Source organism: Bos mutus, chromosome 10, assembly GCF_027580195.1.
Source record: "Bos mutus isolate GX-2022 chromosome 10, NWIPB_WYAK_1.1, whole genome shotgun sequence".
Lineage (NCBI taxonomy): Eukaryota > Metazoa > Chordata > Mammalia > Artiodactyla > Bovidae > Bos > Bos mutus.
In genome coordinates, this window is record NC_091626.1 from 37776872 (window position 1) to 37800257 (window position 23386).

Sequence of the window (23386 nt, forward strand, 5' to 3'; positions counted from 1 at the left end):
GAGTGGTTGGATATCCTTGCTGTCCAAGGGACTCTCAAGAGTCTTCTCCAACACCACAGTTCAAAAGCATCAATTCTTCAATTTTTCAGGGCTCAACTTTCTTTGTGGTCCAACTCTCACATCCATATGACTACTGGAAAAACCATAGCTTTGACTAGATTAACCTTTGTTGGCAAAGCAATGTCTCTGCTTTTTAATATGCTGTCTGGGTTGGTCATAGCTTGTCTTCCAAGGAACAAGCATCCTTTAATTTCATGGCTGCAGTCACCATCTGCAGTGATTTTGGAGCCAAACAAAATAAAGTCAGCCACCGTTTCCACTGTTTCCCCATCTATTTCCCATGAAGTGATGGGACCAGATGCCATGATCTTAGTTTTCTGAATGTTGAGTTTTAAGCCAACTTTTCACTCTCCTCTTTCACTTTCATCAAGAGGCTCTTTTGTTCTTCTTTGTTTTCTGCCATAAGGGTGGTGTCATCTGCATATCTTAGGTTATTAATATTTATCCCAGCAATCTTGATTCCAGCTTGTGCTTCATCCAGCCCAGCATTTCACAGGATGTATTATGCATATAAGTTAAATAAGCAGGGAGACAATATATACAGCCTTGACATACTCCTTTCCTAATTTGGAACCAATCTGTTGTTCCATGTCCAGTTCTAACTGATGCTCCTTGATCTACCTGCATACAGATTTCTCAGAAAGCAGGTCAGGTGGTCTGGTATTCCCATCTCTTAGAGAATTTTCCACTTTGTTGTGATCCACATAGTCAAAGGCTTTGGTGTAGTCAATAAAACAGAAGTAGATGTTTTTCTACTTTTCTACATCATGTTTTGATGATCCAATGGATGTTGGCAATTTGTTCTCTGGTTCCTCTGCCTTTTCTAAATCCAGCCTGAACATCTGGAAGCTCATGGTTCACATATTGTTGAAGCCTGACTTGGAGAATTTTGAGCATTACTTTGCCAGCATGTGGGCTTCCCCTGTGGCTCAGCTGGTAAAGAATCCACTTGCAATGTGGGAGACCTGGGTTCGATCCCTGTGTTGGGAAGATTGCCTGGATAAGGGAACAGCTACCCACTTCAGTATTCTGGCCTGGAGAATTCCATGGACTGTATAGTCCATGGGGTTGCAAAGAGTCAGACCCGACTGAGCGACTTTCACTTTCACTTGCCAGTATGTGAGATGAGTGCAATTGTGTGGCAGTTTGAACATTCTTTGGCATTGCCTTTCTTTGGGATTGGAATGAAAACTGACCTTTTCCAGTCCTGTGGCCATTGCTGAGTTTTCCAAATTTGCTGGCATATTGAGTGCAGCACTTTCACAGCTTCATCTTTTAGGATTTGAAATAGCTCAACTGGAATTCCATCGCCTCCACTAGCTTTGTTCATAGTGATGCTTCCTAAGACCCATTTGACTTCACATTCCAGAATGTCTGGCTCTAGGTGAGTGATCACACCTTCATGATTATCTGGGTCATGAAGATCTTTTTTGTATAGTTCTTCTGTGTATTCTTGCCTCCTCTTCTTAATATCTTCTGCTTCTGTTAGGTCCATACCATTTCTGTCCTTTATTGTGCCCATCTATGCATGAAATGTTCCCTTGGTATCTCTAATTTTCTTGAAGAGATCTCTAGTCTTTACCATTCTATTATTTTCTTCTATTTCTTTGCACTGATCACTGAGGAAGGCTTTCTTATCTATTCTTGCTATTCTTTGGAATTCTGCATTCAAATGGCTATATCTTTCCTTTTCTTTGCCTTTTGCTTCTCTTCTTTCCTCAGCTATTTGTAAGGCCTCCTCAGACAACAATTTTGCCTTTTTGCAAATGGTTGTCTTGGGGATGGTCTTGATCACTGCCTCCTGTACAATGTCATGAACCTCCATCCAGAGTTCTTCAGGCACTCTGTCTATCAGATCTAATCCCTTGAATCTGTTTGTCACTTCCACTGTATAATCGTAAGGGATTTGATTTAGGTCATACCTGAATGGTCTAGTAGTTTTCCTTGCTTTCTTCAATTTAAGTCTAAATTTGGCAATAAGGTGTTCATGATCTGAGCCATAGTCAGCTCCTGGTCTTATTTTTGCTGACTGTATAGAGCTTCTCTATCTTTGGCTGCAAAGAATATAATCAATCTGATTTCAGTATTGACCATCTAGTGATGTTCTTGTGTAGAATCTTCTCTTGTGTTGTTGGAAGAGGGTGTTTGCTATGACCATTGCATTCTCTTGGCAAAACTCTGTTAGCCTTTGCCCTGGTTCATTTCGTACTCTAAGGCCAAATTTTCCTATTACTGCAGGTATCTCTTGACTTCCTACTTTTGCATTCCAGTCCCCTATAATGAAAAGGACATTTTTGGGTGTTAGTTCTAGAAGGTCTTGTAGGTCTTCATAGAACCGTTCAACTGCAGCTTCTTCAGCATTACTGGTTGGGGCATAGACTTGGATTACTGTGATATTGGATGATTTGCCTTGGAAATGAACAGAGATCATTGTGTCATTTTTGAGACTGCATCCAAGTACTGCATTTCAGACTCTTTTGTTGATTATGGCGGGTACACCATTTCTTCTAAGGGATTTTTGCTGACAATAGTAGATATAACGGTCATCTGAGTTAAATTCACCCATTCCAGTCCATTTTAGCTCACTGATTCCTAAAATGTCGATGTTCATTCTTGCCATCTCCTGTTTGACCACTTTCAATTTACCTTGATTTATGGACCTACCATTCCAGGTTCCTATGCAATGTTGTTCTTTACAGCATTGGACTTTACTTCCATCACCAGTCACCAACACCACAAGTGGGCATTGTTTTTGCTTTGGCTCCCTCTCTTCATTCTTTCTGGAGTTATTTCTCCACTGTTCTCCAGTAGCTTATTGGGCACCTACTGACCTGGGGAGTTCTTCTTTCAGTTTCCTATCTTTTTGCATTTTCATACTGTTCATGGGGTTCTCAAGGCAAGAATACTGAAACGGCATGCCATTCCCTTCTCCAGTGGGCCACTTTTTGTTAGACCTCTCCACCATGACCCTTCCATCCTGGGTGGCCCTACATGGCATGGCTCATAGTTTCATTGAGTTAGACAAGGCTGTGGTCAATGTCATCAGTTTGACTAGTTTTCTGTGATTATGGTTTTCATTCTGTCTGCCTTCTGATGAAGAAGGATAAGAAGCCTATGGAAGCTTTCTGATGGGAGAGACTGACTGAGGGGGAAACTGGACCTTCTTCTGATGGGCAGGGAAATGCTCAGTAAATCTTTAATTCAGTTTTCTGTGCTTGGGCGGGGCTGTGTTCCTTCCCTGTCACTTGACCTGAGGCCAAACTATGGTGGAGATAATGAAGATAATGGCGACCTCCTTCAAAAAGCACTGTATGTGCACTGAAAGACTCAGTGCCCCCAATCATGCAGCAGGCCACCACCAAGCCACGCCTCCGCCGGAGACTCTCAGACACTCATGGGCAAGTGGGGGCCAGTCTCTTGAGGGGTCACTGCTCATTTCTCCTGGGTCCTGGTGCACACAAGATTTTGTTTGTGCCTTCCAAGAGTCTGTTTCCCCAGTCCTTTGTAAGTTCTGGTGGCTCTACGGTAGGGTTAATGGTAACCTCCTCCAAGAGGGCTTATGCCATACCCAGGTCTGCTGCACTCAGAGCACCTGCCCTTGCGGCAGGCCACTGCTGACCCGTACCTCCACAGGAGACACTCAAGCACTCAAAGGCAGGTCTGGCTCAGTCTTTGTGGGTTCTACTGGTATGCACAAAGTTTTGTTTGAGTCCTCTGAGCATCTCTGGTGGGTATGGGCTTTGATTCTAAAACTGATTCCACCCCTCCTACCATCTTTTTGGGGCTTCTCCTTTGCCCTTGGATGTGGGGTATCTTTTTTTGGTGGGATCCAAAAACATTTTTTCAAAGACACCAAAAAAGCAAGGCCAGAATTTTTACTTATCCCATGGCAAAAAAGCTTTGAATTAGACAAGCTTTTCTCTTTTTTTACTTTTTATTTGGAAATAATTTCAAACCTATAAAAAAAATTGCAAGAATAGAAAAAAAAAAAGCAAACACTCCTATACCCAATACCCAGATTATCCTATTGTACTATTATCATTTCACCCATTTATTTTGTCATTTGTCTTCTTTTTCTCTCCCTCTCATGTTCATATATATACAACATATATAATATATACATATAATTTTCATCATTTGAGAGTAAGTTGTATACATCACATAAATCTCCTAAAATCGGGATATTCTCCAATGCAACCACACACAGTTGTCAACTTTAGTCATTTTAATCTTAATTTAATAATTTTATCTAATCTCTTTTTCATATCCAACTTTGTCAGTTGACCTAATAATTTCTTTTGTAGCATTTTTCTCCTCTAATAAAGAATCAGGTATTACATCTAGTTGTCATGTCTCTTTTGTCTCCTTTCATTTGGAACAAATTAATTCCACAGATTTTTCCAGTGTCCATGTATAGATGTGAGAATTGGACCATAAAGAAGGCTGAGTGCCAAAGAATTAATGCTTTCAAACTGTGATGCTAGACAAGACTCTTGAGAGTCCCTTGGACTGCAAGGAGATCAAAGGTAATCAACCTTTGTTCAATCCTAAAGGAAATCAACGCTGCATATTCATTGGAAGGACTGTTGCTGAAGCTGAAGCTCCAATACTTTGGACACCTGATGTAAAAGGCTGACTTACTGGAAAAGACCCTGATACTGGGAAAGATTGAAGGCCAAAAGAGAAGAGAGCAGCAGAGGATGAGATGGTTAGACAGCATTACCAATTCAATGGACATGAATTTGAGCAAAGTCTAGGAGATAGTGGAGGACAGTCCCTGGGGTGAGCTACAGTCCCTGGGGTCACTAAGAATTGAACACAACTTAGCCTCTGAGCAACAACAATAAAGAATCACCGTAGGATCAGGTATTACCTCTAGTTGTCATATATCTATTGTCAGGTCTCTTTTGTCTCCTTAATTTCGAACAAAGTAATACCACGGGTGGGGAAAATCCCCCCCAAAAGCACCTATTTTAATTCAGACACCTATTTCATTTAAATTACATATTTTCTAAATTACTTTCACCAAGGAATCCCTGCCAACCCACAGGCCCCAGATTCACTTTCAATGGCACTCATCCATCTGATCCTTCTTTCCAGGTAACATCATGTCTGTTTGAATGGTAGGTATAGTTATGTCCTCATGAAGCATTTCCTTTTCTTAGCCCTAAAAGGACTGATGGTTGCAAATTTTGTCCTAAATGAGTATGAACTAGTGGTCATTTATTTTAAGGGATCATGTGCTTCAATGCCTAACTGGCGAATATAGTACAGACTCTTTTGTGGTCGTCAATTACCAAATCACTCCATCGCCTTGACATACTTTCTCAATCCCCTCCTCCACCTGTCTCCTTCTGAAGTACCATGACCTTTGACAGCCAGCCTGACTGAGAGAGCCCATTCTTCTTGAAGGTCTCTGATATATGTTAAGCGCAGAGATGGCTGTGATTGATAGGCACAAGCTAAATAAAGGCTCCAGATGAGAACTTTTGATGGCTGTAGTTTTCATATGAGCCTAGAAGACAGGTATTAATCCATGCAAACACTGCAGTCAAACCATATGGGTGGGGTAAACTTGACTACTAGCCCGCAATCACAAACACACAGCAAACTGAAAAACTACACCTCTCCCCAGGTCACGGTTTATTTGCATGCACTCCCAGCCAAATCAATATCGCCATCTTAATCAAGAGGGAATTACAGGCTTCAGCAGAGAGGTAACACTGTTAGTAATTACATCCAAGCCATTTTCAGACACATCTCATGCTGAGCTGAAAGGTTTAAACAGATATGAGAAGAAAAAGAAAAAAAAAGAGAGAGTGAGAGCTGAACACTGTTTGTGCCCAGAGTGGCATCACTGTGTTCACGTCCAAACATTAGAATAAAAGTGCTGGCCGGTGATCTAAGGGTCGGGGAAAGAAAACCCCAGTGGCACTCTAATGTGCACACCGTGAGTGGTGGGGGTTGTAATCTTAAGTGAAACGATCCAGACTCTTTTTTTTTTTTTTGTCTGTTAATCAAAATACATCACCTCTTCCATCTTTTAGGGGAAGAATTCCTGGTACAGTTGCCATGTGAGACATAGTGGGTTTGCAGCTTGGCAGAGATACTATTTGGAAAGAGGAGCACTCTAGCTGGCTGTCAACAGGTCATGGAAGCCCAGGGCACTGCATCCAGCTCAGGCCTCCTAGCAGAAACTAGAAATTAGGAAAAGCGGGGTCTGAGGGAGAATAGATCAAATGACATTCATTTGTGCTCACATTTTGTAAATTAGTTTCATCCTTTTTTTTTTTGCTTCCTAATTTGTATTCCAGTATTTGACAAAAAGAATCTGCTTCAATTAAGAAAGTATGAAATGGTATTCATGAATGAGGAAAAGTGATTTTCTCAGTTTCCAGTACAAGCAGCATCAAAGCAAGAAAGGTGCAGTGGGAGAGACACTGCTTTAGTTAAAGAAGAGAAATGACTTATAATTAACTCTGAGCCGGTAGCTTGAGCCATGCTGGCCTCAGCCAGAAGGGGCTTTGTTATATGCAAATGCCTTTTCCAAAGCACCAGAAAACACTTCCTTTCCTAGAGGAAGTAATCATCTTCTTGGTATTTTTTTCTGTTCTATTCATTTGCTTCGTTTTCCCCCTCTTTTCCCCTTAATATTTCTAAAGAAAAGGTCAACTTTAGTTCTTACTAAGAATGATCACAGATTCCATGTTAATCTATTTTCCCTGGTCAAATATTGCCCCATACCTATGGTTTTACCATCATAGCTGTTTTGCAGTGGTGCCTTATTAACAAAGTCAACCAGGGCATCAATAGAATGGTGATGGAATCCTCAGAGCTGGCTCGGTTGGCAGCAGCAGGGAGGCAGAGGAGGTTCTGTCTCTGTCCCTGCTCCTGGACATGTCTGTAAGGCCAGAGACCAGCCGAGATGGTCACAGAGCTACCCTCTCTGGTTGGTGCATCCTGGGTATGGTAGGGGTGTGTTCAGGGCCCCCTTGGCAGAGGGTTATCTAGAAAAGGAGAGGATGCCCTCTGCCAACCATCCCCCACTCCATGAAACTGAGCCTTAGCCTACACGGAGGAAGCTTAATTAAGGGGCTCTAATTTCTGAGGCACGCCCATATGCATTTTGTATTACTTCCTGTCATTATCAATTTCTGTCAATGAAAGACTCTACTGGAATGTGGCCAACCAAACTCCTCCTCCATAGGACCCTGTTATTCTCCATCTGGTATTCATTGGCCTTTCCCTCTGAGGAACTTCCCCCCGAAACCCCGCATCAACCACTACCTAAAATATGCAGTCACCAAACACTACCAATTTCACATCTTGAAGTTGTACGTCTGTTTTGTCGGGTCTTCGTATTCCAAATATATCTGTTCATTACCTGCCCATTCATCTGACTACTGAAAGAACTGCTTATCTGGACTCCAGCCTCTGACCATTAGCCTTCAGCACAACAGTCATGCTGGCCCCAGAGAGAGAAGGGGAGAGACGGAGTCACCCCCACCACGACCCCAAACCCTTCAGTGTTGTGTCGGTCCACTCAAGCAGCTATAACAAAATACCATAGACTCGGTGGCTTATACAACAGAAATTGCTTTTCTCATAGTTCTGGAGACTAGAAACCCAAGATTTATGGGTGGGCAGGTTTGGTTTTTCTGAGGCCTCTCTCCTTGGCTGGCAGGCAGCTATCTTCCCCCCATGATCTCACCATGGCTGCTCCTCTATGTGCACACAGCTTGTAAGGACACGGGTCATATTGGTATAAGGCCCACTGAAATGACCCTATTTTCACTTAATTACCTCTTTAAAAAGACTCTATCTCCAAACACACTTCTGAGATACAAGGGATTGGGGCTTCAACATAAGAATTTGGGGGGTAAACAATTCAGTCCGTAATACTGCTTGACCAATAGAATATGGTGGAAGTGATGCTGGGTCCATTTCCAAGCCCAAGCATTAAGAAACTGGGAGCCCGCACTTCCTGTCTCTGTGACATTTGCCCTGGGAACACAACAGTCACTCTGGGAAGAAGCCCAGACCACTCAGGGAGGCCATGTAACTGTATCAGGCAAACACCACACTTTTGTAGGCTGCTGGTCTGTAGTTTGCTCTAGCAGTTCCCCAATACTTTGCCTATCTGCTAACATCCTGCTTGTTCATCCGTCATGACTTGCAAATGCTGCCTTAACCCAAACATCCCAACTGCTTAGCTTTCCTCCGAGTAGGAGCTGGTTAACTTTTGTTGAATAAATGACTAGGTGACCAGAAAATCAAAGACTTAACTATATTGAGGTCACTTCCTGTCTTCCTTGATCTTCCTTGGAATCCTCATCATAACTCCCCTTTCACTAAGGTAGGCAGACCTGATTCTGACCTTGCCACTTACAATATAGTGGGTGTTGACAAGTTAGATACCTCTTAGTCTCCAGCTTTTCCCATATGGAGGATTTGGAATGACCTCTTTCCTGTTTCTCTGGATCGCCTTTTTATTCTCTTTTATCTTTCTTCTGGCAATTCTGTTGTTTATCCATTCTTATCTTTAATGGCTTTCAATTACTCAATGAAACGTGTCAAGCCCCAGAGTTGACCGGGCACTGTGCTCCGAAGATGCAGAGATGGACAAGGGCACATTGTCTCCACATGGGAACCTCTCAGGTTTAATACTAAAACCCACTTGCAAAACCAGATGATCTGTGGATATGCGAGTCTATTACAGTCCAGATCCAATCCTTTATTTCTCACAAGTAGTCAGTCAAAATGAAAACTTTTCACAGTGGTAAATTCTTGGCTGCCTGGTTTTTCCTTCATCCCAACTGCTTGATGGCATTTAACTTGTTTCTTTGCCCTTAGATTTAAAAAAGAAAAAAAATTAATATTGCAACTAAAACTGTAGTTAAAACTGTCCTAAATATTTCCCCTAGCTCTGGTCTCTCCACAACTGCAGTTCATCCCTCACAACACTGAGAGATTATTTTTTTTTAACACCATCTAAAAGCAGTCAACAGATGCTGTTCACACACCAGAAAAAGCTCCAATGCCACGGCCTGGAACTCAAATGGATCTGAGGCCTGGCCCCAGCCTGCTGTCCCAAGTCCTCTCTTCTAACACCCTATGTGAACCCTGGCTCCAAACAAACTCATTCTCTCATTGTCCTTCAGAACGCTGGACATCCCCAGGACCTAGCCTGATGCTCAGCCAATGTCTGACAATCACACTCCATTACATGTGTGTCAGTTGGTTGCTTTGGTTACTGATTAGACACAACCCAAGCAACAGTCAACACCTCACTTTGGTTACTGACCTTGACTTTCCTTCTGACCCTGTGTAATGTGTAAAACTTAACAGGACTTACTGACCACTCTAATTAAACAATTGACTAGGAGTTATACCCTATAAATACCACCTAAAGAGGTGTAAATTTCTGTTTCTAAGACAAATCATGTTTACTTTTAAACCATGAAACTCAGTATCCCTGGGATGGTACCAAAACAGTATCTGAGGAATGGGCTAAAGGCACCAAAAAAGAAATCAAAATTATTTTGTTTTCTTTATCCCACAGGACCCTGGAGTTAGCATCTGTGCTGAAACCATGTGAAAGTAGCAGGTCAACAAATGTCTGACTTTAAATATTCCAAAGCTAAATTTAAAAAAAAGTCAGTGGGTATAATTGAGAAAGCATTCAGCTCAGGGGAGCTGAGCTCACATCTCCCTTCATTTGTGCAGAATGACTGCATTCTAGAGATGCTCGGCTGAATGCCAATGAAGGGGAAAGTGGTGTAAACTTTAAGCAAATAGAACCAGGTTGTCTAATATATATGCAATTAATGTAAGGATTAAGAGATAATAAGAGCCCTGGATTCTGGTTAGATTTTAAGTGGTGCTTAACAAGACTATTAAGTCAGAAAAACCTGACCAAGAATAGGCAAGTTGAGGCAAAGCTTTCCAAATCATTTTTCAAAAGCTAAATGGAGTGTTTTATAGTTGCTGGTGACCCAAAAATACAGACAACACATTATGAATTTTACATAAATGTCACTGTCCAGACACACTGAAGTGTTTCTACTGAAGACTCCCCATCTTACAGTTGATGAAGAGTGAGGTCAGGAAGCATTAAGTGGCTGACTCACAGTCATTAGTAGGCATTCTAACCTAAAGGGCAATAGCTTTCCACTGCACCCACTGTCCCTAATTTACAAAGGAGACTAAGTCGCTTCAGTTGTGTCCCACTCTTTGCAAACCTATGTACTATAGCGCGCCAAGCTCCACTGCTCATGGGATTCTCCAAGCAAGAATACCGTAGTGAGTTGCCATGCCCTCCTCCAGGGGATCTCCTCAAAACAGGGATTGAAAAACCGCATCTCTTATGCCTCCTGCATTGACAAGTGGGTTCTGTAACAGCAGTGCCACCTGGGAAACCCAACTTACAAAGGATAGAATTTATAAGGAGAAAGGGTCCAAAGGTAAAGTGTCTGTATTAAGTGACTTAAATGGACAACACTAAAATGTTTTATCATACATTAATGGTTACAAAAAATTGGACTTCTTAAGTTGACCTCCTGGACCAAAAACAGCAACCTGGATTCTCCTCATGAGCTAAACTGATCAATTGTCTGAAGGCCCTTTTGGAGAAAGGTTCCAAAGCCACGTCTGGATCTGGTAGGAAAAAAGCAATGCAATGGATTAGTGATGTCTGCCATGGGCGAAGAGAGGTGTGTGTTAATAGCATGCACATCACATATTTACCATTTCGATTGACACTTAGATGTTGAGCTTACTGTGTATTTTCCCTGGCTCTGACTGGTATTTGGATTCAGTCCTCCTGATGTCAAAGCAGTTGCTTAGACAGGTCACCCACCTCAGGGAGGACTGACGGGGAGCTGTGAACACCTGGCTTTAAGGAGAACCATCACATTGGAAGGCTGAATCAATGTGTCTGAAGTATTTGCTTTACAGTATATCTCAGAGAAAACATGCAGAATATGAAGATTCCAATTTCTCTTAAAGAAAGGCACATTGTTCATCTTGTTGGTGACTGGCAACTTACAGTGAAAGGAGTGAGCATGCTGTTTATAAATTGCCATATCTGAGATAATATCACATTTTTAACTCTTGACTGATATCTTTATCCCATTCTTTACCCCTTTTCCTTCTGATAACTCTCTCCCCCACTTCTGTTTCAAACTGAAAATCTATTTTCAGTGGAGGGACTTGGTAAGTCAATAAAACTGAAATCATCTGCCACACATTTGGACACATTTTGCTCACCTATTTTGTTGAATATTCATGTTATTTCTACTGTCTTTCTATTATGAATATTGCTACTATGAACATTTGTAAACACATTTTTGTGTAAATATATGCTTTTATTTCTCTTGATGAAGCAATTCCTCTCTTGCATCTCTTCCTTTCATCAGGGAATTCAAAGATCCACCAATATGCTTCCCCCTTGTTTCACTGGTCACAGTTTAGTGACATGGTCACCTCTGTCTGTGAGACTGGAAAAAGGATGTTTCTGGTTTATTCGATCATGAGAATTGAGACAGGAAAGAGGGAGTTAGGAATGACTATTGGGTTATTCAGCTATCAATGTTCTTCTAGTGGGCATGTGTCTACTGAATATCTCCACTTGTGTCAGAGGCACCTCAAAATTTCAAGTCTAGCTCTCAACTCATCATCTCCTTCTTCCCACCAAACCTGGTCCTTCTCTAACAGCCTGGCTTCCTGATCTCCTTTATTTCCCTCAGCCCTGGACCTAATCAATCTCCAAGTCTTATTTTACCTCCTAAGCACCCACCACGGAGAAGGAAGGGCAAACCCACTCCAGTATTCTTGCCTGGACAATCCCAGGGATGGGGGAGCCTGGTGGGCTGCCGTCTATGGGGCTGCACAGAGTCGGACACGACTGAAGCAACTTAGCAGCAGCAGCAAGCACCTCCCAAATCTGTTCACTTCCTCCATCTCCTACACACTGTTTCAGGAGACTTCATTTCTTCTCTGCACTGGCATGATTGCCTGCAGTCTCTCCTTCCTCTAGACCATTCTCTGTAACCTAAGCTTCAAGTGCAAATTAGTTCATGTTTCAATGAAACTTAAAATCCACTGAAGGCTTCTCATTATCATAGCAGTGATACAGGCTAATCTCCATCAAACCCCTTCCTGATCTCTCCTGCTCCAGGCCTTTGCACAAGTTGCTCTTTCTGGCTGACATGTCTACCCCTATTCCTTCGTCTAATGTTAATTCCTACTCATCTTTCAAAGTTCAGCTCAGACATCCTTCACTCTAAAAAGCTTCCCTGCTTCTTCAGACCAGGGCAAGTCCTCCATTATACACTCTTACAACAAGTATTTTGCCTTCACCCAGTTAACACATCCACTTCGCTCAATATGTGATTATGTGTTTAACATCTGTCTCTCCAGCAAGAAAGTAAGTTCCACGGGTCAGGAAGCATAACCTTGCTTTATGCTCCTTCTCCCATGCCTAGCACAATATGTCACATATGGGAGGCACTCATATAGTTATTGAACATATATAAGAATAAATGAATTAGAAAAGAGGTGGACAGTATTCAGAGCCAATGACTACTACAAAGAAAGCCACTGAAGCAACTCTGCAGCTGGGGACCAAAGGGAGGAAAGGAAGTTTAGAGAGATCTTATTTCCTCCATAAACTACAATAGTGTCTTCATTGCGAACAAAATCTTCAGGCAGTAGCAGCCTTCAGCTGCCTGATTACTAAAACTTTCAATAGTATTTGCTCAGATATTATTTTCTGATCCCTTATTGTCTCAGGTTCAAGTCTGTTGAAGGCTAGGATAATTTCTGAAGAGTAATAACATGTCACTTGGCTCAAGATTTATTTATATCTAATAAATACTTTGAGTTTAATCTTTAATCATATCCTAATATTACCAAATTGAAGCGCCAGCAGCTTCAGGTCTCCAAAGCCACTGTAAGGAGAGAGTGCCTTGAGGGCAGGGACAGTATAATATAGCCTTCCTCTTGCCTGACACGTAGAGGACCTGTAAATGCCCATGGCTTTTGGACCTCCTATGGGTCCCTCCACAGGTGCACAGTGAACAGCATGTCTCACCAGTTCCACTCTTATCTTATCACTCTCATGAAATCTTCACTTGACAGGAGAGAAAGAACTCCACACCCATGTCGGAGGGAGTGACCTGCTCTAGAAGAGCTCTTGCTTAAAACTCAAATGCAGTGACTTGAGGTCACCTCAAAAGAGATCACAGCATTCCTTCCCAATTTAAGGAAACGAAGGAGCTTTGGAGCTCAAGCCCACTCTCTTCAAAGTAACGAAAAAGGTGATTTTCCCTCAGTTGTTTGGAGCATACCTGGTGATTTCTTTTTCCTCAGCACAGTATGCAATTGCCTAATTCAATCCAGTTTCATTGTCCTTAAATCCTAATACTTTCGCTTTGATCTAATGATCTCAGGGAAAGAGCATTAGTGCTGAAAAGGTACCAGCCTCTCTGAAAAGTCCTATTCTGAGTCCGCTCTGCTGCACAGGTGCAAATCATAAGGCAGGGCACCATTTCAATCTGGGTATCCCCATCAACCTACGTAACACTGAGTGCATCAATCACTCTGCCAAGTAGGAATATGTTCATTGTGCTGTCTGTCTCAGGAATCTGCACCAGGCGACACCAAGCAGCTCCCCACAAATGCTCACAGAAGAATGTCAAGACCAGCAGAAACCTTTCCAAGAGAAGCCTGGCAGCTTCTGAATCAAATTTCAAAAACAAACAAAAGAAAATCTGCAAAGACAGCAATATTATAAAGGATCTTTATTCCTTGACCTTTGTCCTATAGTTTTTGGGTTTTAAAAAATAGATTAGGGCTTCCCTGGTGGCTCAATGGTAAAGAATCCACTTGCCAATGCAGGAGACCTGGGTTTGATCCCTGATCCAGGAAGATCCTAGAAGCCTCGGAACAACTAAGCCCATGTGTCACAACTGCTGAGCCTGAGCTCTGGAACCTGGGAACCACAGCTATTGGCCCATGTGTCGCAACTACTGAAATCCACGCATTCTAGCCCCCATGTTCCACAACAAGAGAAACCACTATAATGAGAAGCCCGTGAACAGAAACTAGAGCGTAGTCCCTACAACTAGAGAAAAGCCCACGTAGCAACAAAGACCCAGCACAGCCAAAAATAAGTAAATAAAATTACTTTTAAAATACATACATTAAAATTTTACTCATTCAATCCATTCCACCCAGGAATTTAAATCTCCTGGCACAGGATAAAATGTCTAACCATTCTTTATATTATTTTATGAACAACTTTAAAAATAGAGGAGCTTTTATCAGAGTGGGGACTACATGCTCTACAAACAAGGATTAATCTATACAGTTTGGGATACAAATATACACATTACTATGTATAAAATAGATAACTAATAAGAACCTACTGTATAGCACAGGGAACTTTACTCAGTGCTCTGTGGTGACCTAAATGGGAAGGAAACCCAAAAAAGAAGGGATATATGTACACATATAGCTGATTCACTTTGCTATACAGCAAAAACTAACACAACTACACTCCAATAAAAAGCTTAAAAAATAATAACTCACACCAGTAATTCCTAGAGATTGAGGCAGTGACTGCATGACTTCTGGTCTATCCATGACCCAAACACCCTTTCTACGCTCTGTCCTGGAGTCACTCAGGCCCTTGAGGTATCTGGAAAGCAAGTCCAGTCTAGCACAGGCACTGACTGAACCTGGGCGCTGCTGATGAGGCATGACTAATGAATCATGTTCCTAGTGCAGAGAAGCTGGCTGATGTTTCTGGTTCCCATAGGAACCACAGAGACTAAAGTGGCTGCAGTGATTTAGGACTAGGATGTTCACGCCCCATGTTTAAGTTCAGTAAAGAGGCCTCCTGCCAAATCAGCCAGTACCCTTTGGATTCTGGCTCATTTATTTTCTTACTCTGCTGCATCTACCAGGATCCAGGGTGAGTCAGGTGGGGAGGCTTCATAGGTCGTCTCACATACATGAGGAAATGGAAATTCAGGCCATGATCAACCGAGAAGATACAGGGCAGAGGAAGGGGAAGTGCCAAGAAAGCCATCCAAAGAAGAGAGTTGGAAGCAAGATGCCACAGCTGAGGCCTGAGTTCTAGCTGCCTGCCATGAATGCCAAAGAGAATTCCTCCTGGTAGTTCTTCAAGACAAGGTGACCTCTTCCTCCTCATCAGACCCCTCCTCAAAGACCTGAGCCCTGGGTGTTACCCTCCTAGTGATCAGTTTTTTAGTTCATGTAAATAGCCACACCCAAGTGAGCCAGCCAACTCTGGGAAGGCTGAGTGAGGTCGGGTCCCAGTACCTCAACCATCTCTCTCTCCATATCACAATACCTACTCATCTACGCACACAACTCCAGTGGGGCCACACAAGCGATTCTGTTAAAGAATAAGGAAACGGTGCTTCAAAACTAGTTTCTGTCCTTGCTTGAATGTGAAGCAGCTGGCAACTTTCTCTTCCTGAAGGAAGGGGAAGAGGTAGGAACACAGAACTGTAATCTCTGGCCACAAGCTCCCCTGCTACAGCAAGCCCACCACACTCCACAGAGTGGCTCCCCGCTCCCAGACCTTGTTGACAGGGTGCCACCCACTGAACATACCAGTGCTCCAGCGTGTCATTCCTTTGGTGACAGTTCACTGAGTCCTGAGCAATCCTCACCATTGCTTTGCGATCAATCCATAAGGCTGGAATTGACCTCCACATTCTTTGGCAATTTAATGTAGCTCGCATCTCAAAAAATGAGAGTGAAGCACACTTCTATTCTTTGCTTTGTTATTTTTTCTGTAATTGAGAGGAAAGGTCTTCAACCATAGGACCTTAGCGATTCTTTTCTTATACAGTGAGTTCCTTTATTTAAAGAGAACTCCCTGCTCTCTGAGTCCTAGGGATTTTTCCCTCTGGAGCAGCTGGGCAAATGCTGATAGTACGTATAACTTAAAGAAGCCAGAGAGCATTGTAACTACCTTTCTTGCATTACCCTTTGCTTTGGAAACTTTATAATAAATTGCCACTTGTACAGTTGTATTTGAATCAGAATTCTTATCCCCACTGGCAGTTTTTCAAACATGAACATTTAAAAAAGAAAATCAAAGACATACGTATCTTTTTCAAACATCACTCTGTTTTCTCCTAAGTCTATTTTTTGTCCTCTGTCCTTAAGGCTGTGTTCCCTTTGGGCAGCCTCCTTGATGAAGCCTCTGATATGAAATCTGCCCTTAGGCCACTTTACCAGGATGGAACTCACCCACTATTCCTTGCCTCAATTACTTTTCATACAGAATCAAAGATTCCTTATGCCAGTTTTTGTACTCCAGAGCTATCACACAGTGCCCCCGGATTTTTCTATCATGTAAAATAGAAACTAACTGGAAAACACCAATCATATCAAAATATTTTATTGCAGCAATGAGTGATTCTTGAAGCAACTGGTAACTGCTTATAAAATTTGATTCTGTACTCAGCTCAATTTACATTAATCCAATTATTTTGGAATAATTCAACAAGAGAATACAACTACAAGAAAGCATATGTAATTGGAGGGAAATCAGTAGATTTTTTTGCTCAACCTAAAAGGAAAAGATTCATGATTTCCTCAACCTAAAAGGAAAAGATCATGATTATGATCTTATGTGATTATATGATTAAGTGATGATTACATGATTAATGATGGAGGGGAAGATGAGTCCAATAGCTTGGAATCCTTTCTGAATTGTTCAGTTCGGTTCAGTTCAGTTCAGTCGCTCAGTCGTGTCCGACTCTTTGCGATTGCAAATCTCTCTGAATTGTTAGGCACATACAAATAAATAATGAAATCAACATGGTACTGTTGGTTCTTTTGCCATCAGAACAAACACCAACAAATATTAGTGGTATGTGAACCTGTTCAGTGATTTACTGAACCAATCATTGCCTCTTTTTTTTAACTTTTTATTTTATATTGGAGTATAACAATGTTGTGTTAGTTTCGGGTGTACAGCAAAGTGATTCACATACATGTTATACATATACATGTATCTATTCTTCCTTCAAATTCTTTTCCCATGTAGGTTGTTACATAATACTGAGCAGAGTTCCCTGTGCTATAGAGCAGGCCACTGCCTCTTAGCTTAGTTATTTTACACATTCTAGTTACATGCTAGTCGGTGTGCGCTACGCTGCCTCCTCATTCTACAAGGCACTATATGGCATAGTGGTTAAGGACTTTGGAGTGGGACTGCCTGAGTTCAAACCCTAGCTCCGCTATTTACTGTGTGATCTGTGCCAGATGAACCCTGCATCTCTGCTCTGATGCTAGGCTGTGTAGATGACATCAACAGGCTTCAGTAAACTGGAACTTCTGATGAAGTCTGCCCAAGTCTACCACTGAAGACTCCTGGCTGGAGCCCAGAGCGATGGGAAAGGGATTAGGGTGTTTGTTCCCTTGGCTCCTTCCCTGAAAAGCTGCCATGGGCTAACAGTGCCTCTACCCCCCAGAGATCACTGCTCCTTGCAAGGAGCATACCTTGTTGCATACCTCTCTCCTCCAGAGTTTGATTGACTGCTCACTCCCCTCATCTACTCAGACCCTCCCAAGTTAACTATTTTTATGCACCATCTATGATCTATTTGGATCCTAACTGATAAACAGTGTGACTCTAGATAAATCACATAACCTCTCCATGCCTCCCTCTATAAAATGCAGAAAATAAGGATAACTTACTTCCTAGGCTTGTAAGGATTAAGTGAGCTATTAATACATATGAAATACTTGGAGCATGGTCTGGCATGTAGTGAGCATGACTAGTTTATTTTTATCACCACCATTTTCCTCACTGTCATCATTAGGCGACACTAATGAACAAAGGAGACATGTCTTTGAGGGGGTAGCTATCTGGTTTCTAGCATGCAAAGTTGCTTGTGGAGAGCTGTAATTTAAAGAAAGGACACAGAGAAATCTGACAATTAGTACATAAAGTAGCTTAAGGGAAATCCAGAGGTGATTTAACAACACCGGGCAGTTAGGATCGATAGTCATTACTAGGAATCCCAAAGGATTTCTATATTCAGTTGCTTGCTCTGCTTTTTCTCAAAGCCCTTTTGATGTATCTTATCCTAGATTCATAGACATTTAGCACCAAGAAGGACTCTAACTAGAAACATAACCCCTCATTTAGCACTTTATTTAGAAAAGAAAACTGATTTAACCAAAATAAACCTTTAGGCCATTTAGATGCAGACTCTGTATAAGAAAAATAAGTGGGAAAAAATATGGGGGCCTTTCAGTCTTGCTCAAGGGACTCTCAGCTAACCATTCGGAGAGATTTATTTCTAACCGAAGTTTCCTAATTCCGAGAAAGAATATTATTGTATTCTCTCCCTAGAGAAGGGAAATGGATCTTAATAAAAGAAAAAAAAGAAGAAAACAAAGAGAAAACGGAAGTCCCCCATTCATTCTGCAGACTGATTTATAATCTCCATTAGGTTCAGCAGAATATGAATTGCTATATGTCCAAAGCATTTGACCAGGACTTATATTCAATTCCAAGAGTGATAGTAAATGGCAGGGGGGTGGGAGACAGTCATACATCAAAAAAAGAGGGAAACTTACAGGATATTATGTGTGCCCAAGTCAAATTGTGAGAGTCTCATTCCCTTGAGAGAATGAAGGGCTAAATCCATCCTTTCAAAAATCAGAATCTTTGGGGGCAAAGAAACTAGATCTCAACCCTAAATATTTCATTTCATCTCTCTGAGCCTCTATTTCCTGTAAAATGAGAGGGTTGAACCAGATGGTCCCTGTGATTCCTTCTAGTTCTTTATTTCTAAAATTCAGTGAATTTTAAATTGGATATTACATATTTCAAAGAGCCCTGCTTCCCAGCTTCAGATTCTATTACAAAGAAATAGATGAAGGCTATACTTCACTTGTGACAGGATCAAAGTTGCTTTTTGATTTCTTTCTTTCTTTTTTTGTTTTTGTTTCAAACATCTCTGAGTGCATTTCTGATCCTTGAGTCCAAAAATTCATTTTAAACTCATCCAGTTTTTTCAAACTCTAGGTGAAAAAAAATTTAGTTAAAAGAAATTGATTTATGAGTGGTATGTCAAAGGCTACTTCATTAATATGCCCAATTAGGAAACCCACTTGGAAGACTGAATTAAAATGAGAAGGATGAAAAGATACTTTGAGCAAGGTTAGAAAACAATCCATAAAAAAATAAATAAATAAATAAAGAAGACAAGAAAACCAGTCATCAACTGAGAGAAGATACTTGCATCACAGATAACTAGCAAAGTGCCAGTAGGTGAAACTTGTAAAAATCTTCAAATTAATAAGAGAACAACAATCCAATAGAATAATGGGCAGAAAATTACAAGCAATTTACAGGAGAAAATGGCTAATAAACATTAAAAGATGTTCAGCCTCACTAATACACAGGGAAACGCAGATAAAAACAACAAAAACCACTTCACTCCTATAAGCAAAAACTTAAATGTCTAATAAAACCAAGATTTGGTGAAGATGTATAGACATAGGGATACACAAGACTGGTAGTAGCATAAATAAAAACAAACGTCTTAGAGACGAAAGCTAATGAGGTTAAGAACATGCATATATTAAGGCCTAGTAATTATACCTCAAGTATGTAATCCAGTGGAACATAACAGTTCATGCAGATAGCTTACAAGAATATATTTACTCTGTGACAACCTAGAGGTGGGATGGGGGGGAGGAGATGGGAGAGAGGTTCAAGAGTATATTTATGGCTGATTCACATTGCTATATGACAGAAATCAACACAACATTGTAAAGCAATTCTCCAATTTAAAAAAAGAACATGCTCATAACAACAAAAATTGGGTACAGTCAAACATCTATTAAGCAATGAAAAATAAATAAATTTAATATAATCCTACAATGGGATATTATACAGCAGTTAAAGTAATGAGATGTCGAGCCATATGTACCTATGTGAATTGGTAAAAGTATACTTATATATATATATATATACAAACATTAGATCCCCTGGAGAAGGAAATGGCAATCCACTCCAGCACTCTTGCCTGAAAATCCCATGGATGCAGGAGCCTGATAGGCTACAGTCCATGGGGTCGCAAAGAGTCGGACACGACTGAGCGACTTCACTCACTTCACTTAGTGCTATAAAATATGCCCAAACTACATTATTTATGGATTATGGATTATTTTTTATTATTATGGATTATTTATGGATCCATATACATGTAGTCAAGATAAAAGTCATGAATGAGAACATATACAGGGTTGATATGGTCTGACATCAAGAGAATGAAAACACCATTGGGCAAAAACCAACATAATCATTGTGGCCACAAGAGTCCTTAATGGATGCTTAAGATATAGTGAAAAATAGGCTATTTGCATAGTCAGTATATTTCTACAAAAGATACTTAAACATACTTACCAATTGCAAAGGGAAAAAGAGTGATTTCTCAGTGGAGAAACCTGGAAAGCACCTCTTCAGCCAAGTGATCAAAATGAACATCACCAGTAGTGGAACACATCAACATTGAGAACATCCTGATGTGATGGACCAAAAAGGGCACGAAGTCACTTCTGTGCTGTTCTTGCTAAAAATGCATACCATGAATTTCAACATCAGTTCAGTTTAGTTCAGTTCAGTCGCTCAGTTGTGTCCGACTCTGCGACCTCATGAACCACAGCACGCCAGGCCTCCCTGTCCATCAGCAACTGCCAGAGTCTACCCAAACCCATGTCTATTGAGTCAGTGATGCCATCCAACCATCTCATCCTCTGTCATCCCCTTCTCCTCCTGCCCTCAATCTTTCTCAGCATCAGGGTCTTTCAAATGAGTCAGCTCTTCGCATCAGGTGGCCAAAGTATTGGAGTTTCAACTTCAACATCAGTCCTTCCAATGAACACCCAGGACTGATCTCCTTTAGGATGGACTGGTTGGATCTCTTTGCACTCCAAGGGACTCTCAAGAGTTTTCTCCAACACCACAGTTCAAAAGCATCAATTCTTCGGTGCTCAGCTTTCTTTATAGTCCAACTCTCACATCCATACATAACTACTGGAAAAACCATAGCCTTGACTAGATGGAGCTTTGTTGACAAAGTAATGTCTCTGCTTTTTAATATGCTGTCTAGGTCATAACTTTCCTTCCAAGGAGTAAGTGTCTTTGAATTTCATGGCTGGAGTCACCATCTGCAGTGATTTTGGAGCCCCAAAAAATAAAGTCAGCCACTGTTTCCACTGTTTCCCCTGACAAATCTAAATTAAGAGACATTCCACAAAATAACTGGCCAGTATTTTTTAAAGGGTCAAATCAAATCATTAAAAAAAAGAAGATGAGGAGCTATCCTAGAGGCAATATAGGACATTAGCGGGTAAAACTGGTAACATATAAATAAGGTCTGTATGTTAGTTAAGAGTATTGTATCAGTGTTAATTTTCTGGTTTCAATCATTGTGCTATAGTTTTGTAAACCACAGGGTTAACAATTGAGAATGTAAGATGAAGTATATATTATTTTTGCAATCTTTAAGTCTAAAATTATTTCAAGATAAAATGCTTTATAAATGGCTGCAAAAATATGACAAAGTGGCAAGGTGATTAATGGTAATGAAGTATCTGTTATCTATACTTCTCTGTATGTTTAAAATATTTCATAGTAAGAGGGGATAATGAAGAATGTATAAATTTTAAATGTGAGTATAAGGAATTAGATAGTCTAAAAGAGATATATTTATCACACAGCAGTTTTAAAACAACAAATTACTGGGGATGCAGGCCTAAGCTTTGTATCTACCAATCAGGAGCCTTGACTGAAGACTCAAAATACAAACACTGGCATACTAAGAAGTCCTTAGTGGATCTTCTGACTCCATTTTAAGCAAAATGCATGATGTCAGTTTCTTGCCCCCTGCCTAGTTTTCTCTTGTGGTTCATGCTAATTTCACTTGGCCTACTACTACTCTAATATTCTTCCTGATTTTCTCTCCACCTAATTCCTCATTTTGCAGCTTTAGTAGTAATTGTCAGTTTATAGTAAAAACCATCTGAATGGAAATAGGGAGAACAAGTGTACAGATTAGCATTGAGGAGATGAGGAGTTTGACTTTGAAATGTTGAGTTTGAATGGCTTCATCATGACCTGCATATGGAGCTGTCTTGTCGATTGCTGGAAATGCGGGCTGCAATTAGGATATAACCTAGTATTAGGGGATTATCCATAGAAGACATGTAATTTGATAAGACCATCAAGGTTTGGGAACAGAACCTAGAAGCAGAAAAAAGAGAAACCAGCCTTAATTGAGAATGTAATAATACGCAGAATACATCACGTAAAGTGCCAGGCTGGATGAAGCACAAACTGAAATCAAGATTGCTTGGAGGAATATCAATAACTTCAGATGTGCAGATGATACAGTCCTAATGGCAGAAAGCAAACAGGAACTGAAGAACCTCTTGATGAAGGTGAAAGAGGAAAGTGAAAAAGCTGGCTTAAAATTCAACATTCAAAAAACAAAGATCATGGCATCCAGTCCCATCACTTTATGACAAATAGATGGGGGGAAAAATGAAAACAGTGACAGACTTTATTTTCTTGGGCTCCAAAATCACTGGAGATGGTGACTAGAGCCAAGAAATTAAAAGACGCTTACTCCTTGGAATAAAAGCTATAACAAACCTAGACAGCATATTAAAAAGCAGAGACATCACTTTGCCAACAAAGGTTCATACAGTCAAAGCTATGATTTTTCCAGTATTCATGTAGAGATGTGAGAGTTGGACCATAAAGAAGGCAGAGTGCCAAAGAGTTGATGCTTTCAAACTGGTGCTAGAGAAGACTCTTGAGAGTCCCTTGGACAGCAAGGAGATCAAACCAGTCAATCCTAAAGGCAATCAACCCTGAATATTCATTGGAAGGACTGATGGTGAAACTGAAGTTCCAATACTTTGGCCACCTGATGCAAAGAGCCAACTTATTGGATAAGACCCTGGTGCTGGGAAAGATTGAAGGCAGGAGGGGAACGGGTGACAGAGGATGAGATGGTTGGATGGCATCACTGACTCGATGGACTTGAGTTTGAGCAAACTCTGGCAGATAGTGAAGGACAGGGAAGCCTGGCAGTCCTATGCTACAGTCCATGGGGTCACAAAGAGTTGGACACGACAGAGCAACTGAACAACAAATAAGCTTTATTGCCAATAATGTTAAATGAAGTTTAAAAATATTCAAGTAAGATGAGAACTAAGTTAAAACTAGCAAGTTTGAATATTAGAATGTGGCTTT

General features: G+C 40.9%; 1 long non-coding RNA gene across 1 annotated transcript; it reads right to left on the bottom strand.

Annotated features, from left to right (window-relative positions):
- Nucleotides 1-6801: 6801 nt before the first annotated feature.
- Nucleotides 6802-22989, bottom strand: LOC138989510 (uncharacterized). The gene is made up of 3 exons (XR_011465805.1): nucleotides 20531-22989; nucleotides 15706-15887; nucleotides 6802-8908 (listed from the first exon to the last, which is right to left on the bottom strand). It is a non-coding gene; the product is annotated as an uncharacterized lncRNA (long non-coding RNA).
- Between the last annotated feature and the right edge of the window lie 397 nt (nucleotides 22990-23386).